Below are 18,768 nucleotides of genomic sequence, written 5' to 3'. Positions count from 1 at the left end.
ACAAATATTCCCCTCTAGTTCCAACATTGTCTCAATTCAACCCGCAACAGCACCTCCGGGAGCTTCAAGTAAGACAATATTCTTGGGACCCAACCTCTGCTTAAGAGRCTTTGGCTCAGGCTTGTCTTTCATCAGGTCTAACTCAAGAAGTATTGGTAAGATTAATTACAGGACTCTGACAGACATGGCTAACTGAGCTGTATCCACTTGAGTTTACTCTCCATGCTGGCTGTCCCCTGTCTGCTTGTGACTACCATTCCTGTAGCCTCAATCACACTGACTCTACTGGGAAGCATACAAGCATTGCAGATCTTTGGAAACAACAGAAAATCATTGGGCAAACCCTCCCCATCTGATCTCATCTCAGGTGGTACAGAGCTAATGTGCGGCAACAAGAGACCAGCCTGCCCCAAAGAAGGATCTGTCCCATTCCTTGGTGCATGCCCCACTGGCCTCCTCTTGGTCATGTTCATTCCTGCTTTGGCTCAGGTARGGGAAAGACAAATGAGCTAACAGTAAAGAAACTACCCAGATTGTTGCCACCACTTTCAACACAAGTCTTTCCTCCAGTAGAGCCCCCAGGGAAACCCATGCAAGACCTGCCCTAAAGATCCATCTCTGGGTTTCATATAACATGCCCCAGTAACCTCTGTGGGGGATTTTTAGGTGCTATTAGAACAGAAATATTGACAGACCAAATTCTACATTTACCAAACTCAGGTCCCTTCTAGTTCAGAACCACTGTTAACAGATGATCAATGGCCAGTAAATGGTTAATTCTGACTTTAATCTCACATCAAAGAAATCCCAGCTTCCTATCACAGTCCTGAAAGAGATAATTGCAGAAAGTTTCTTTTGTAATACACCTTTATATGGTCAAGCTCCCATCTGGCATAACTCAGTACAACTCCTGTAACTTCGGATCACCAGCTACACTGAGATTTCCGAGTCTGTACACATGTAAATGTGCACACATGCATCTTCATTTTTATGCTTAGCACACCACAAATCACTTATTTCAATACACCCTGAAGCATTTAAATAGGCAATCTAACATTTAAAACAATTTAAAGCAAATACCCAAACAGTAGGAATCAGCTATCACAGTCGAAGTACTAAGTCAAGTCTCTGAAAAAACTACAGGAACCAGAACTTTCTGAGAGTGTAAATCTGACAGAAGATTGTTTTCTTCACTATTTTTTTTTTCAACTAGTTGAAAAAAGAAACAGCTCATACAAAAAACAGCTCATAAAAAGCTGAGAAAGTGCTTAGAAGTTATAAAAGCAATCCCAAGGTGAAAGCAAAATAAGGTGAGAGGCTGAGATCTACTAACTCTAAGATCCAGAAAGACATGATGATCAGAAACTATCTGTTCACACACTGACTASAGATGCTGTACTACCAACAGTAAGAATCAGCCTTTCTTAAGAAAAAGCTGAAAGAACTTTAAAAAAAAGAAAGAAAAAAAAAAGGTATGTAAAGCGAAGTGCCCTGTTTGTTGATTTAAATCATAATTAAAAGAAGTAATTTACATTGCCTGGATTTAAAAATTAATCCTCTGGTATGTTTCGAGTTCTATTAAATTGTTCAGATGTTTTCAGAAGTGGACAATTTAAAACCTCTGCAAGAAGTCTACCTTTCAGAGAAGCAGGGTCAGCACTTTCAGAAAAATAGGTCTCTCTAGAATAACATTACTGCAGTCACTTAGAAATTGAAGTAATGAGAATCACTGATCCCATTAAAAGAAAATCTTATCCATTAAAATAATGTCAATAATTGCTAATTACACTGCTAATATAACAGCTGTGTATATATATTTTTTAAGTAACATATGTGTTTTTCTGACTGGTCAAAAGTTGCATTCATTTTTTAAGTCTGGTTTTGCACTTAAAAATCTTACCAGTATTCAGAATTCAACTTTTTTTAATCAACGTGGCTATACTTGCAGCAGCCCAAGCACGAACAACAGATAAACTGGGATAAAGCAGCCTCACAGTGGATAGTTCATTCCCTTTCCTATGTGGAACAGATGTCTCAGTCTGACTGCAACAAGGGAAGCTGTAGTTTTAACTGTTCCAGTCAACAATTTTTAAGTGCAGGCAAGCTCTCAGTGAGTCAGTCATCAACATGAGTTGACAAGGGTCTGCTGTTGTATGATTGGCATGTGCTCGTACAGGTCCCCAGATGACAACCCCATTCAACCTGACCTTTTCATTTTAAATGAAAAACACTTAAAAGCCTGCAAGGTTTTGACATACGTATTTTTATATCTTTCCCACTCTGTGCCATTATTCATTATTTGCTGGCCGGAGTCTTTCAACTCAGAAATCTCAAGTTAGTTCCTCAGCTACTGAGCCAGACCTAATCCTCAGCAGTGCTGATCATCACCACCTCCTATTGAGCTGTCTAAGGTTTCCATGTACCTCACACTTCGGAAAATCAGTCCCCTTATAGGTAAACCTGAATTCAGAGCTCAATCCTGACTTAAAATTCAACATATATATGTAAGTAGCTTTACACTTGAACATAGCTGCCCTGAGGTACTGACCTATCTTCCTATCCCAGAACACTAATGCTTGCAGAATCTGGCCTAGACTAATAACTTTGTGTGTGCTTACTTGTTTCTGTGCTTCCCAGGTTTCATTTATTAAAATTAAACCACTAAAATAAACATTTTTAAAAGTTATCTAATAACAAGATCATGCAAGATTACAAAAGCTCRAGAAGCATTTCCTCTGTTCTGTCACTTTTCAATCCCACCAGCAGCCAGCACCTGCTCCAAAATTTATCAATACAAACAGCACCAACTAATATGCTTGGCTGTTGCTTTTTTTGGAGGCGAGATCCTGTGTTGGTGTAAAGCAGYAGATGTACTAAGCAAATCAAGTTTCACATGCAGAAGAGCTGTCCCTAAGTTTTGATCCGCAAGAAACTACTCAGTACTCAGCACTAAGCTGTTTTCAAATCCACAGTCATGTGTGTCAAAATTGACCATAATGGAACTTATCACTTCCGAACTCCTGGGCCATCCTTCATTCTGAAGGAAGGCTGGTGTCAGCTGCAGCACAGACCTGCAGCATCAGCTCCAACAGGTAAAATTAGCACCAATTAAAGAACAAAATCATCAGCAGGCCCCTGCGTACTTCTAGGTAGGAGAGCTTTGCTTTAAAACATCACCCCACATGAGCCCCAGGTCCCTAGAGCAGTGGCACATCCGGCTTCTGGGCCAGATGACTCATTTGCTGTCGCACTAGATTTTCAGGTTTGTCCCAGGGTTTATAAAATGAGATTAAAAAGAAGGAAAAAAAGGAAAGGGGTGAAAGAAGGAGGCAAGACCGTTCCAGTGCATTCTTTCGGGCACAGCAGCCCCAAAGGGATGGGATCCGGCTTCCCAACACAGAAACTACTGTGTTATAACAAAACAGTTGCCCAAATGAAAAATTATTCAGGGCAGGACGTATTTATGTAATGGCCAAGGAACCTGTGAGACAGCCCTACCTACAGCATGCTGGGAGCTGCGGACAGGTGGCCAGAAGCCACCCCAGCCCAGGCTGCAGTGAGCTCTCAGCTGGAGGAGCTGGGTGACAGCGGGGACCAACCCAACAGCAGAGCCAGCCATATCACATCCCTGTTATTTTAAGTATACATAGTGCTGAAAAGATGGCTGGAAGAGAAGGGTGGCTAAGGAACGGGAGGAATCAGCATGCATATGCCAAAAAGCCTGCAGGTCCTGCTCTGGAGTGACCTTTCAGCATCTCCCCATCACTGCCAACAGCGCTGCCTGTGATCTACGTGTCTGTAATTGACACCAGGATTGGACCCTGTATTTTCAAGCACAGACTACCAGCCTCATGCTGTTCACACTCCCTCAGTCTACTGGAAGTAGAAGATTTTCAAAATAGCCTCATTGATTCCCCCTCCCCAACATTTACTGTCTGCATTTCACTAAGCCTCRTCAGAGGGACCTCAAGCAAGAGGGGGGCAGTTTCACTTTCTCACTCGAATGCACCCCAGCTCCTTGATCAAAGAAGGATAATTGATTTCACTTTCAAGTTCTCATGCAGTATCAGAGCAGCACAGAGCCTGGGTTTCAAACAAAGGATAATGTTTTGCAATGCAAAAAAAGGGRAAAAAAATCATTTTTTCCCCAAGGAATGGCCAGTCTCACTAAGCACCAGCACAAGCAGAATGCTGTTTGGTAAAGAAAAACAGATTAGCAGTGACTAAGAGCACTAGGGAACAGAGAAGTGCTGTGCCCTAAGTCACAGAGGCTGGTCAAGGGCTCCGCATTCTCCATTCTCAGGCCAGTGTCTTCATCAGACCATATTTAGGCTGAAATCTCCTAGCGCAGGGATAGCATTTTTGTGCACGTTTGTTCAGTCTAACAGCACTGCTCAGAATCACAGCAATATAAATAATGAAAATGAGGAGGAAGGATGTTTTATTATAACGGATGATGATCTTTATCCACTTTGGTTTTAAATGGCAAGAATATGAGAGCAAAGGTCATCTCCTCCCAGACTTGCTTGGGACTCACCACAATGAAACCCTTAATACCATGGCAGTTCTCTTGCCCTTTTTTTTAAAAAAAAAAATTCTAAGTGAAACTTCTAAAATTTAGAGCCTACACAACTAGACAGCATTTGCGGTTCAAGCTTTCTGTTTTACCCAGCTTTGGCCAGGTCATTTGAAAATAGCAGCAAATATCTGGCAGACAGCTGGATTCCCCACTTTCATGCTCACTCAGTGAGGTTAGATATTTCTGAAGGCATTATAATCCATCGTGACATCTAAAAAAGAACACAATCAGCCAGGACCAGTAAATCTCTATATCTGGTTTAGAAACGTCTGTCTCACCCTTTCCTCCCTTTCCAAGGATGACTACACATTAGCTATTTTGTCTCATTTTTATATCTTAATAGTAAGCTGTCACAGTTTCAGACTTGGAGAGAATAGCTTCAGATAGGACAATCAAGGTGTCCAAATATATATTTAAAAAAAAGAACTATCTCTCAGTGTAGTTATTCCACCTTTTCAACCACTGGTCCTCTTTCCAAACAGCTGGATCAAGAGGCTGAACGTGCATTTCTTCAAAAAAAGAGAAAATCTTGATGGGGCAGGGAGGCAAAGGTTAAAATGGAAGCGTGGTACTCAACCAGTGCAGAGTGGAGCAGCCTCATCAAGGACTGCTTTTCATGAAAACATTTTTGTTTTCAACAAAAGGTTGTGTTACCATCACAAACAGAAGAATAAAGAAACCTGATTTTTTTTTCCTTTACAAAACAAGAAGCTGAAAGCTGATGTTCCAGCAGAAATCTCCATTGTGAGAATGGAGCCGTTTACCAAATGTATATAAAAAAAATTTGGAGAAATTCTGACAAGCCCTAATAACTGCCATTATTACATTTCAAAAATAAGAGGAACACAGATGTCCATGGATGCGTCCGCTTTCCGAACAAGAAAGTACCATCATCTCCATTATCGATGGGGACCGAGACGTACAGAAAATACATTAAAAAAAATGCTGTTGGAGTTCCTGAATTTCCCCCAACTTCAGCTGGAATCCAGGGCCCTCACTGAATTTGGCCCTTCCARCTAAGCGGCAGGAAAGAAAACAGAGGCAGGTTTTCAGACCTGTTACTGGGAAATGCGCCTGCTGTGGCAAAGGCCCCAGTTCCCRCAAGGGAGGCCGCAAGCCCCTTTTCTCCTCCAAAGGGTCTTGTGCAGCTCACRCAGAGCAAAACAGAGGAGGAGGTGAGCCAAGGGCTGCTGGAATTGACACAAAAAAACCTCTTCTAGGTATTCACCAGCTTTGGCATGCAGGTTACTAAAGAATCCTCTCAAGACAGTGTCCCTCCATGTCAGCGAGGCAAGGACCGAYGGAGAGGTGTCTGGGATCACCACATCGGCTAGAGGGTCGGGCTCGGTTGTCACTGCTGACCCGACACACGCCACTCAACATGCCCAAATGCCCAATTCACTCCAATGGTCACCCAAGAAGCCCAACCCAGCCACCACCAAAGGACAGCACAGAGTGACCCCACATGCTCCAACACAAGCATCTCTGTCCTGACAACCCAAAGTCATCCCGACCATCTCTGGGCAACACAACCAGGACATGCAAGCCCTCCCTCGCTTCTCTCAGCCTGACACTAACTGCTAAAATAAGGTCTTGGCTGCTGCACTACAACCCCAGTATTAAAACGGCCCAGGCGGGTGGAGGGGAGGAAAACAAGCTTATATAATAGCACGACAATGGAAAGGAAACAAGATCCTAATCCCCTAGCTCAGCACTACTGTGAACAGGCCATCCCCCGGCATAGCTGTCAAACATCGATCTATCTCAATATAACAACGTGGTAATCGTCTGCCTCCAGAATGACACACAGCTCGATGTGTTTCCCTTACATGTCAATGAGTAACTTTCTCCTCCCAGAGGAAACAGAGATGTGGATACCAGGAATACAGTCCTCTCTATGCACCGGTTATGCACCATTACCTCAGCAACCTGGGCTCATACAAGCTCCAGCCCTCTCAGCTGGGTTGAGGTGGGGCTTTTGTTAAGGCAAAGGCAAAAGCTTCAGAGCTCAAATATCCTGCCAGTGTCGTGTGCAAGAAAATTAGCCTTGCAGACTTCCATGGGAATTCTACGGATTATCCTCCCACCAAAGGAACTTAATTAATTGTCTGTAAAAATGGACTGAGATTTATCACATAACTTCTTTCAGCACAGYAAGTGCAAATATTATTACATTTTTCCCTCTTCTGCTTAAAAATAAAGAATAAGAAATCCTTCAACCCCTTCATTCATGCTATTTTATCTTGATCTAGAGAAGTATATACAATGCATTTGCACTGGATTTCCTTTAATATTTGAGTAGCACCAACAGCAACTATAAAAATTGTATCTCTGGTCCTGTACAATTTAGTTCACTTTGACTGCATTCCTTTTTGCTGATGAAAAAAAAGAAGCTTTTGGGTTGCAGAATGGCAAGGCTATCAGTTAAAAATCTCTCAGCTCCTTTACTGGAGCTCATTGGTACTCATAGGAAGAGATCAAGCTTCTTCCCATGTTTCTGATAGTTACTCAGCACCAAGTTTTCTTGACTACTCATTCTCTATCTTCTTCCAAGAGTTTGCCACACAAAATCCTCCAGTCCTGCGGCACCCAAGCACTCCATTTTGGAAGAGTACGTGGCTATTTGTTTGAAACGTTAGCTACAGTGCGTGGGTGCAACATCATGCCAAAGGAATGAAACACCGAGACCGAGGAAGATCTCTTAACCCTTCTTCTATCTCACTGGCAAGATTCACAGTAGCACCACACAACATAACACCACAGTCATACCTATCCTCACCTACTCCCACTCTACCATGTTGAGCTTGTCTGTGGGAATTTTGTCCCTGAGGCCAATGTTCACATTATCAAATCAAATTTTTTTATTTRGCAAGGGGAAAAACAGAAAGCCACTGCAGAAACTTTGGGACAGAAAGATCTCTATGACTTGCTAACTGGTACTTTCAACCTCAAAGTGTGACTCAACACAACACCGAGTGGTCCAGCATCCAACATGCAAACAAGCAAGACCAATTCCATACCAGCCATCAGCTAGGTTCAAGGAGAGTCAGCAATTGCATTGAGGAGTCAGGAGAAAGGAGGGAGAGGAGAAGAGAAGAGAGAAGGAACAGGAAGGATGAGTACTGCATCTGTCACAAAAGATACGGCCACATGACTGATCACCATCATTCAACAAGGAAGCAGAGGGAATAAATTCGGGGGGGGAGACAGAGGGAAGAAAGGTACCTCTGTGGGTAACCACAACAGTTCAGATAGCAGTGACCATATACAAGTCAGCACTTGCYARGAATGACCACGCAGTAGTGTTTGAGATACCACACTTAGCCTTCAGCCTAGAAATAGGAGACATCTGTGGGGGACTGAGTGGGAAAAGCTGGCAAGCATCAACCATTTCATATCAAGCCTGCAAATCAGCACATTGCATTCAGAGACTCACAGCAACCTCATACAAAGCCATTTGCCTATAGCCAACATATCTCTAGTTACAACCCTCAGAAACACAGATGACTTGATTACCAGGCCTCTATCAGCATTCAGAGAGACCAGAGAAGGTCAACAGAGTCATCATCAAGGAACAGAAAACAAGCACAACTAGCTCAATGGGAACTTGACAAGACAAGAATCACTGCAATCACAGAGGAAGGAGTAGAGTTCACTTGTGTAGCCCTCTTTTTCTGAAGCTCTCAAAGACGACAAAACCTCTGACCTTTGATTAAACTACACTACTTTCAGAAGAGGGGGCGGTTCAGGGGCTTGGGGATTCAATAAGAAACTATTTATCTCAAGGTCATGGGTTCAAACCCTCTCCAAGTTCTTTTTTCTTAGTCAATTAAAACAAGAGACTCAATCTGCATTAAAAAAACCTGTTACTAAGGGCACAGTCAGATACTGCCTTGCAAAACAGGCAGTTTAAGAAAATACAGCTCCTCTGTTATGCCTTGCAGGCCCCAGAGCTAAGGCACACTGCATCCACTGGGCTCTGGCCCTCACCACCAAAGCTTGACCACTTTGGACTAGGCAATTCCCARCCCTTAGACCAGCAGTGATTTCAGACAGCCCCTCTGATCTGCACTGAAATGGAGTAAGAGCATTTAGGTGGATCCTTACCACATGTCAGCAGGGGAACGCTTATGATCAGCTGAAGGGAGGTAACTCTTTGCACTCCTTCAGCCRTTTTGCAAGCAATTGTGTGGCTACACTGCAAATCACACGCAGGCCCCAGCTCCTATGATGACAGATATATGACAAGTGCAGAAGTCAAGCAAACAGAGGGAAGAGAGAGGACACCTTTCATTACATCACCAGGCCAGTACAATACATAAATTAAAGTTAATGCATATCTGAAACCAATTAGATAGAAACTAAACTATCTAGGAACTCCAGCAGCTGCATTCAGAGTTCCCAGTAACGAGCACACAGACACAGTCAAAACATTTTTGTTTTGTTTTGTTTTCTAACCAGTAAAAAGTCAAGCCAAAATGTGCCCCTGCATGTGGGGTGCAGACACATGCSTGTGTCACTTTTAGTGGCTTCCCACTGAGAAAAATAAACCACCACCCCCAAAAGTAACTTTTAGGTTTTAATAAGGTTTTCAACAGCTTCATACTTTTGCCATATCTACCCTCTTGTCCAAAAGCAACTTTCTGCTGAGAAAGGATCTAACAATAAACTTGCAGTGGCTCCGGCAGCAAGCTGGGAGCTCGCCCTTCCCAACAGGACCAGCTCTCTCGCGCAAGCAGAAGTCCCAGCTCTGCCAGTGCCCTCTTGCGCGGCAGCCAGTGCAGGAGTAATGCAGCAAAATGAAGGCGTTTGGAAACAAATGGGAAGCAAGCAGAGTTTTCTTCCATTCACTGAAGATGGTAATTATTTTGGACAGGACTGCATATCCTTTGGCTTTTAATTAGTGGTAAACCAAGTCAATCTCGGTTCATATTAGTGAGAAACTATTAGGGGCTACGGTTTTGCAGCCAAGGAAAACAAATCTGTACCAGTCCTTCACCCCAAGAATAACTTCTGATTGTCAAGCACAGTTACCAGGGGAATGAATAGCTTCTAATGCAAGCTCCTCAGTCAATTAAACTAATGCAGACAAAAAGGCAAGGCAGCAGTAGCAGGCAGCAGCAGAAAGCTCAGGGTGAATAGGATGCATGTACTTGGCACACATGGAGCAATCACACAGCAGGTTAACAGTGATGAGGGACAGGGAGACCAGTCCACAGTTTCAGTGTTAGCAGAAGACATGGGAGGCCTGGCTCCAGATCYGAGCTTACCACAGGCTACCATGGCCCTGGGCAAATCATTTAACTGCTTTGTGACTCAAAATCATGCTTACAGCCTAGGAGGGTTAAACATGCTGGAGCCTGAGGTGTCTGGATAAGACAACAGGGCTGTATTATAAAATGGACAAACTTTACCCCCCCGGCAAAAAGCAAGGACAAAGTCCCACCTGGGAAAAACACCTCTGCAGTGGGATAACACCCCCAACTCACTCCTGGAGGACTCCAGGTACCCTTCCAGCGCTGCAGCCACCACAAGCGACACGTCRTCAAGCCAGCCACCAACTTCACCATCCAACGCCCGCCTGCCTCCAAGGGACTGGCGGCAGCAGCTGCCGCAGGCGGGTGCTGCAAGGCTTCTCCTTGGGACATGGGAGTTGAACAGCAAAAACTRGTAGGGTCCCAAGATTTCAAGAAGCTTTAACTGAGAAGACAGAAGCACACACTGATATTCTTAGCCATGATTCATATTTAATGGAGACTGATACACACCTGAGTGAGGAAATACCTAAGAAAAGTCCTTGATCTATTAGTAATCCAGAACTGCCCTACTGGTGCCTCCCCCTCTACTCAGCAGCCTTATAACTCTCCCTGAAAAATCAGGACAGTAATCAATCTAGAGCACAAAATAGAGGCCAGCAGAAACAAGTACAATCTTTGGCCCTTTCTGGGCGAGAAGGCTGAATGTCTAAAGCCTCCTGATCATCTTTCAAAGCACCCAGGGGAAAAGAAAAAAAAAAAAAATCAGATGCAGCAGGAGCTTGTTTTTCTTCACAGCTGCTTTTTGCAGACTAGCTGTTGGGGCACTAACAAGCCACGTGAAGTGGATCCATTCCTTTTTCTTCCCTTGTGCAGCTGAATTTTAGTAAGAGGATGAATATGGATTTCAGCACCTATAGCAGCATATACAGGCTGCCTTCCTTACTCTTCATTCTTCTGTGACATGGTACAGTTCCATTTTCTCTTTGAAAACTGTTAGCCAAATTCCCTTACTTTTAGAATGTCAAACTAAATTAGCAAGATGTTCTGCGAAAAAAAAAGCATTTTTCATTTTCTTCATCCTCCATACCTCCTCTTAGATTGTAGACCAGGTTCCGGTCACAATTCACCCCAGAATTTAAACAGTAATGACTATAGACCAGACTTGGGTCCCAATTCACCCCAGAACATAAACAGTAACTGCCCTGGAGTCAGTGCAAAAAGAGTATCTCCCTTCGCAGTCCTCTGCCCTGTACCGCACAAAACAAAGTGTCAGGCAGCTTTCAGCCCATGCAGTACTGAGCAAACTTCTCCTCATAAAAAATGCCACAGTATATTCACCATCTGAGACCTCAGAAAACTCCATACAAAGTCATTGTTGTGGAGTTCCTTAGGTGCTTCACACGTTATCTCTGGCAGCTGGCTGGGGCTGCACTTTATCATGGGATGGAGGATGCAACAATTGGGAAATGAATCTCAAATGGCAGAGCCTGGAGACTCCACGACAACCTGCTTCTTCAGCAACRCACATCTAGGTAACTTGCTTGATTCTCAGGTATCATGGGTCTTGCAACTTGATGTTCACGTTTTGGGACAGAGGGAGGCAAAGCAAAGGGTTCAGACCAGCCACRAGCATCATGCCTTCACAAACCACTAGCGAAGATGTGGGCGCATCAGCTCACAAAAAAGACAGGCAGCAAACAAAATCTACAGCTACCTCCTTTTAATTGGATTTTAACAAAGAGTGTGTGCACAAACATTGGGCTAAATCCCATTCCCCCTTGAAAGCTAAAGGAAGCTGCGTCTTTGGTTTCAATGGAGCCACAATTCGGCCCTTACATAGCTGAAAGCAACATAAGCCAATGTGGTCAGACCAGTCCAATGTAACCAAGGCAGGTGCTGTGCAAAGCTTAACCCACACAGCCATGTGAACACACCCCAGCTTAGTTGTGCTCTTCTAGCAGGTGCTATTTGAATCCTGGGCATCTCTCTAGCAAAGTGCAATGATACTTAACTTCCTTGTGGGATCACAATGCTGACAAACATCTGTTAGGATTAGTTAGTTCATGTCTGTAAAGTGCACACAAATGCTATCATAAGGAAGGGACTGACCTATTTATGGATGTGAATGCTGGACTGGGACCCAAACCCCATACTGTATGTGCACATATGGCCACATCTGCCCTGYTAGATTTTACTGTCTTAAGCTAGGATGTAGGCACTAGGTACTTCTGTTTTAAGTTACAGGCAGCCTAGTTTTGGTCACAGGTAGTAAATATTAAGTCAGCCATACAGTTCTCCCTCCTCCACTTTACCCTTTCTGCTCATAAGACTGAATTTTGTAAGCAAGCTGGGCTAAGGTGGCTCAACGAGCAGCTCCCAAATGCCACACATCCTGCTGCTTGCTAGCCACAGCACACAAGGGGACCTTTCCCCAGCTCTCTGCTCCCTCTGCCGTGGAGCCCTACTGGAGCTGCAGGGGCACACGGACTCATCCCACAGATCTCCAGCAGGCTCAAAGAAGGCAAGCTGTAGTAAATTGCCATGAGGAATTTGGGTGGCCAAGGGATTTGCATGAAGTTACACATTTCTCTTGGGTGTCCCTCCCTCCCACGCAGACCTCCTGTGACTAAGTGTTGTGGAACAAGATGGAGGAGAGCGTACAGCTCAGAAACCACGGCAGTAAACAGTCATGAGAGAGACTAGCTCCCCAGGAAGAATGCAAAAGAGCCGAACTAGGTTTCCAATGGAACCCAGCAAGTTTGTTAAAAGGATTATATGCYGTAATTGCTTGTGATTGCAGTGCCACAGGAGCCCTACATTCCCATGACTCAGAATTGCTTTGCATCAAGTTGCAGTCCTAGACATATAGCTTTGTTCTGCCAGAAGCTACTGCTCTCCTTTCCTCTGCAGATACACTTCAATACTTATCAGGTCTCCATCTTCGTCACGTTCTGCTAACACATACTTTTTACATCCTTTTCATCTTCCCCCATAATCAGTGTCTTTATGTCCCCAAGTCAACCACTCTGCTCTTCTCTCAGCATTCTCCAGTTTATCTTCATCTCTCAGGCTGGAGCTCCTCAGACCCACACATTGCTCTACCAGTGCAGCCTGCACTCTCTGCTTGGTTTCACAGTGCTTCCAACACTCTCTGGCAGACTCACTGCTCTCCTTTGGGTATCATAACAAATGACAGGCTCAGCCCAAGATGCTGCAGTTCACATATACAGGCACAGACAATACATGAAAACATTGTCTCTGGAATATGGAAGCAAAAACAGAAAAGGAGAATGAACAGGAGCCCAGGAGCATACCAATATCATACCCAGAATTACTCATGTTATTCATTAGATGGATAGGCCTTGTCTTGCTCTGGAGATCAAAAGCATCTGGAATCGTTTCCATTACATGTCAAGTRGAACGTGCACAACCAAAACATGCAGAAAGTATTCTGACCCCAAAAGCTACATCCACCAAGACAGCTGGAACTAAAGCAAATGATCCAGTGTGGGACTTTCTGAAAATACACAGCTACCTTTGTACATCCAGTTACACCCATGAAATAGGGCACACCCTTAATCAGGTATGAATCAAATCATCTGAGACATGAGAAATTTATCAAGAGCTGTTGAAAAAACCCATACAATTGCTCCCGCCTCACTGCAATTTACCTTCAAGGGATAGGGAGCAGCTGACGCAGGCAGACAACAGCCCAGAACACAACAGAGCTGGAGCCAGCACATCATTTTCGCTAGAACCTCCTGCACGTGGCAGCACGATCCAAGAGCTAAAACACCACATGAGGCATGCAAATGGATGTGTAGAGATCGCAGACGCTTGGGTTAGCGCATACAGGGAACTCCAAAAGGCAGGGAATCGAGCACTACCGATAGTGGTACAACACCCCTACACGTGGCCTGACCCTAGACAAGGTGGGGCACTACCAGAACAGATGATTGTTGCAACACACAGGAGTCTGAGTCTTCTCTTTTTCACTCCAAGGCATATCAGGCAGTGCAAATGAGAGATTATGCCAACCCATCTGCTTTGCATCCTCAGAGAGATCTAATACCTACACGTACCAGAAAGCAATCATAAAACAGCACGTGTATATTGTACGCACAATGAGGGGATGGGAGCTTACTTTAGGCACAGACTAGCTTACAAACCAATACACCCTACAGGGATCCTTGTGTGTAGTAAGGAAATGAGCTCTGTTCTCATAGCGCCTTCTACTCAGGCTCTACAACTCAGTCCTTAAAAACGTCTCCATTGATTTCCAGCAGCACTCACACACCCCGAGTTCACAACTCTCCCACACAACAGAGTAAAACATGCTGTGCCAAGCAATGAAACGAGGAACACAAGCGCTTCATAAGCTGCCATCCTTTCACCCAGACACTTCGAATACCTGGGTGGGCGGAGTGCTTTGGAATGACATGCTGATTTATATTGTTTTAAGTTCACCTGCTGCTCTGGCTTCATTCCCAATTCTCTTATGCTTAGGAAGATATTGGAAGAGGCCTTACATGCCAAGAACRTTGTACTCATTCCTTCAGTAGCATAGAGGCACAAGACATTATTCCTAACTTCTGAAATACACTTCTGCCCCACAGTTCATCATTTAATACCACTCCTGGAGACTTGCAACTTGTCTGCTTCATTAATAACGTGATCTTCTGCCCTGTATGATGATGTCTATTTACTGCAGTGAAACTACTGCTGTTCTGCATGCTACATCATCATAGCAAAAGAAAAGAAATTGGACTTCCCCAACCAGATAATTTAACCCTTTTGCCCATGGTTTCTTCCCCATCTGTCTGCATTTGAAGCAAGTTACRACTCTGGTTCAAGAAAGTACAAACACTTGCACACAAATAGCTGCACTGAGTTCCACTGGATTACTCATACAACTGAATTTCAGACTTACTACCTGCTATGCGAGGGCTCACTGAGCCCTCCTTAAATGGAAAAGATGTAACGCCATGTTTCCCAAGCTCTGTTCTGAGCTGAGTATGAAATGGACCCTCTGAAATAGAACCAAAATGGAACTGTGCTGGGGAAGGCAAAATGAGACACTGTACAGACAGGCTGCCCTCTCACAAAACAGTCTGCAGAATCAAAAGGGATGGAGGACCACCATAACTCCAAAAGAAGCTTAAACTACACTAAAAACAGCAGTCTTACTGTACACAGGAAAACAAGCCACTGAACAGGAGGAAGTATACAGCAGATGATGTGAAGCCTCTACTATCCTTACTCTCGTCCTTGAAATATGTTGTTATATATAAATACTATCCAGACCTTAACTATTTTTCTGGTTCATTTCTGGACCTCTCCACTATCACATTTCAAACTCAACAGCATTAAACTGCCCTGGTTTCTAAATGCCATAGGCAATAACCAGCCTGCCTACTCAGCTAGGCACTTCAATACCCTAGCAAGATAAATACAATCCTTGTCCTACAGTCAAGGATGATGATGATAATGCATAAAAGGCAGGTAAATGCGGAAAAGATGGGGAGATAGACTGTAAAGATAGGCATAACTGCAATAAGCAGTTCAGAGAAACCTCCAGAGTTGGGTGGAAAGGATGCTAAATTCAGACTGTAATTGCAAACAATTCTTTCAACCATTTTTCTCTATTTGATTATGAGTTATGATTGCAAACCAAAGAGAGCACACCTGGTCTAACTGGCTTTTTTTCTCCTGGATTTCAGTGTCAGGGATGACATGAGACTCCCAACTTCACTTCTGTCCAAGCCTCAGTACCCCATCAGTAAAATGGAAAAAATAATTTTACTTCACCTCAGGAGGGCACTGCAAAAATAAAGTGATCCTGACTTGCAAAGTGTTCCAATGAAAGAGGAAAGAGCAGTCCAGAAACGCACAAAAAGAAATTAATAATTCTGTATTCAGTCCTGAGTTTGAATAGTATGTAGTAAATAAGGCTTGGGGTCACACACTGCACAAAAAGAAAAGAAACTGAATAGCTGCTCATTAAGTATCACCTTCCATTCTGTGTACAAAGAATAGGTGCTCTAGCAATTAAGTGGCTGTATCATAATACCTACTTGCAGGGGGGCCAAATTAAGGTTTCATCAATAACCTTCATTCTGGCATTTCGTAACTTCAGAGCACTTGGACTTTGCAATTTTAATAATATTCTTTTAACCAAGTTGCTCGTAATTAACTACAGAACTGCCATGTGGCTGCTGCAATCACTATCTGTTTCTCCAGGGAAATCCAGCTTAAAGGTTCATCTTGGCCACAGTAGTAGTTTGAGGTATATCCCGAGATTTGCCCACACCCACAAAAAGCAAATTAAGTCTCTACCCTCAAGTGATGAGGTGTGTTAAATTCAAGCCAGCTGATCTCCTTGGGGCTGCACTGAAACACAAATGCTGCTGACACTGGAGCTAGCAAGACAGGGGAGATGCGGCAGCTGGAGTTACAACCACTTATCAGCTGCTAATCCAATCACTCTCCCAACCCAGCCACCACGTGTAGCACACTGTCTGGGAGAATCCTCACTTTCATTCAAGCTTGCTTCATTAAGTGGAGTAATTCAAGTCTGTTAAGGTGAGGTAATAAACTGCTGAAACACAGAGAGTTCCTCAGGGTAAGTGCACGCAGCACATCAAAGATGCACATGCACATTACTGAGATATAAACCACAGCAGTGGGGGTACCATTAACATGAACCGCAGCAGGACTGGTTGTAAGTCACCTGTGAAACACTCCAGGCTTCTCTTCAAAAAACTCACAGACCCAAGTTTCATGCTGCCAGCTACCTTGCTGAGAGCACCCAGGAGGACGTATTTTAAGTTTTCTCTGCTGTGCATAACTAAGGCTTCGAACTGAACTGCTTCTACCTTATCATGAAATGCATCCATATCCGTCCCATCAGGCTCCACGGCCACAACTCCCCTTAAGGTCTCTGGCATGATCTATCAGCCTCCTCCATCCTTCCTGCCTTCACCAAACAGGCCAGGCCGCCAGGGAAGCCACCAAGAGGAGCAAGACTCCGGTTACTCAGCAGCATTACAATCCCCAGCTGTAGAGCCTTGGCAGACRCTCTTCAGCTGGAACAGAGATCAGGGGCACAAATGGAGGGAGAGGAGRAAACAGCTGCAGCTCCTGACAGTGCCATCCACTGGCTTAAAAGTGGGGAGGGGGAGTTACAAATTGATGCATAAACAAAACCTGACTGCGTAATTCAGAGCTAACAGGGTAGTTTACTGAATGTTAATTAAATCCTTATTGCCTGTTACCAACTGTGGTGATCAACTTATTTTTAAATTAAATAAGCAATAAATGCTTAGCTGAACTTCTATTAAATTTCACCCAGCAAATGAAGATACAGGGCTTTTAACAGACATTAAACAAGATAGTTATGGCAAGTTAGTTGATATTTTATTACCTAGAGATAATGGCCATATTAAATTTCCACTAACTATTCCACTGGTGGCACAATCATCCAAGACTTGGTGGAAGTTTGCCTGCCTTGAAGCATCACTGGGCAGCTGTAGTAGAGGGAGGAAGGCAGTGTTGAATGGCACCTACTCAGAGGATGCTCAAGTCGCAAACTCACTTTATGCATGAAACAGGATCCCTACCACCTAGCCAGCCATGGAAACCCTAAAGAGGGCCGATAGGAGCTATCACACAGAACCAAAGTTGGCATAATGCCTGCAGAGACCGTGAAGTAGCCCACCTCCCAAATTCCCCTGGGGCAGATGAAGCTATCTGAGTGCACGCACATGTCATACTGACCAGGGGTTAGCAGAGCAGCCCACAGCCCTCTCCATAAATACCTCCCTGCCCCTGCTGGGCCTCAGGCTCTCATTTGTGCTCTGGTGTGAACAGCCTATGCCATCCGAATGCTCCTGGGATAACATAAGTACTGCTCCATAAATGAGGGCACTAGAGAGGACACAAGTGATTTACGGGGGTTCACGCAGGGAAGGCTGGAGCTAGTCCAGGACTGAACACGTGTCCCAGGCAAATGCCCACCAGACCAGGCCAGGCCAGAGCCCTACAGAAGTGCCCTGCAGGCCAAATGCAAACACAGCCCAAAGACGCAGAGATGTGGCTCTCTAATCCTTCTCCCCCTTGCCCTTTCTTCCCAAGCTGCCTGCCCACTCCTCATCTCCACTGCTTTCTGATAGCAGAGGCTAAAGGAGAGGGCCAGCATGTCCAGGGAGACTCCACCCATCCCTTGGACACTACCCTTAGCTGGAGCCACCTGGTCCCAAACATGCTGCTATTGAGAAAACATTGTATTACACAGTTCCCTTATGGCATCAAGGGCTACAGAAAATGCCCTCATTAGGAGCCTGCAATGCTCAAAAGCTTGTATCTTTTTCTAAGAAAAGGTTATCAGCAGCCCACAACTCCACCGATGTTTGTTTTCCTTTCTTGAGCATATTGCAATAGTTTGGGAGTGCTTATGAGTGACTCACACGTGTGTCACTGTCACCCACAGATCCCAACAACAGATACTGACAATCTAAAATGACATATAGTTGCTGACAGCTACTTAAAATGATCATTTTCATGCCAGCTCTTGCACTTGCTCAGAACGTGATCGAAACTCCCTTTGAGATTAAAGCAGAATCTCTATCGAAGTGTCTTTACCAGTAACCTTAATCACAACAATTAGGTGTGGGTAGCGTTTTTTTCATATTTGGCTTAGAAACAGTACCAACCCTACCTGCCTTGCCGTGCCCAGAAGTAGGAGGAACAGAAAGAGCTGAGCCCTGCACCCAGCTAACCCCCATTTCTTGGGCAGGCACAAGCTGTCAAAAGCTTTTAAACTTTGTGGGGTTTTTTTGGTCTGTGGTTTTCGGTTTGATTTGTTGTTTTCTTTTCTCTATTTGTTCTATTTTACAAAACAAAAAGCTCCCCAACCAAAAAAAAAAAAAAAAA

At 44.2% G+C, this 18,768-nt stretch overlaps 1 protein-coding gene across 7 annotated transcripts in view; it reads right to left on the bottom strand.

Moving 5' to 3' along the window:
* LPP (LIM domain containing preferred translocation partner in lipoma) overlaps positions 1-18,768 on the bottom strand; it is a 369,106-nt gene that overhangs the window by 345,598 nt on the left and 4,740 nt on the right. Inside the window, exon 1 of one of the 7 annotated variants that reach the window (XM_026070808.1) lies at positions 12,803-12,850. The exons of 5 other annotated variants lie outside the window; for them this stretch is intronic. The gene's annotated coding sequence lies outside the window, so the exon portion shown is untranslated. Of the gene's footprint in view, positions 1-12,802; positions 12,851-18,768 lie in introns of those variants that run through there. One more of the 7 variants, XM_026070813.1, reaches the window with a different exon arrangement.

Source organism: Apteryx rowi, unplaced genomic scaffold (genome assembly GCF_003343035.1).
Source record: "Apteryx rowi isolate R43461 unplaced genomic scaffold, aptRow1 scaffold_32, whole genome shotgun sequence".
Classification (NCBI taxonomy): Eukaryota; Metazoa; Chordata; class Aves; order Apterygiformes; family Apterygidae; genus Apteryx; species Apteryx rowi.
This window is presented reverse-complemented; position numbering and strand designations above follow the sequence as displayed.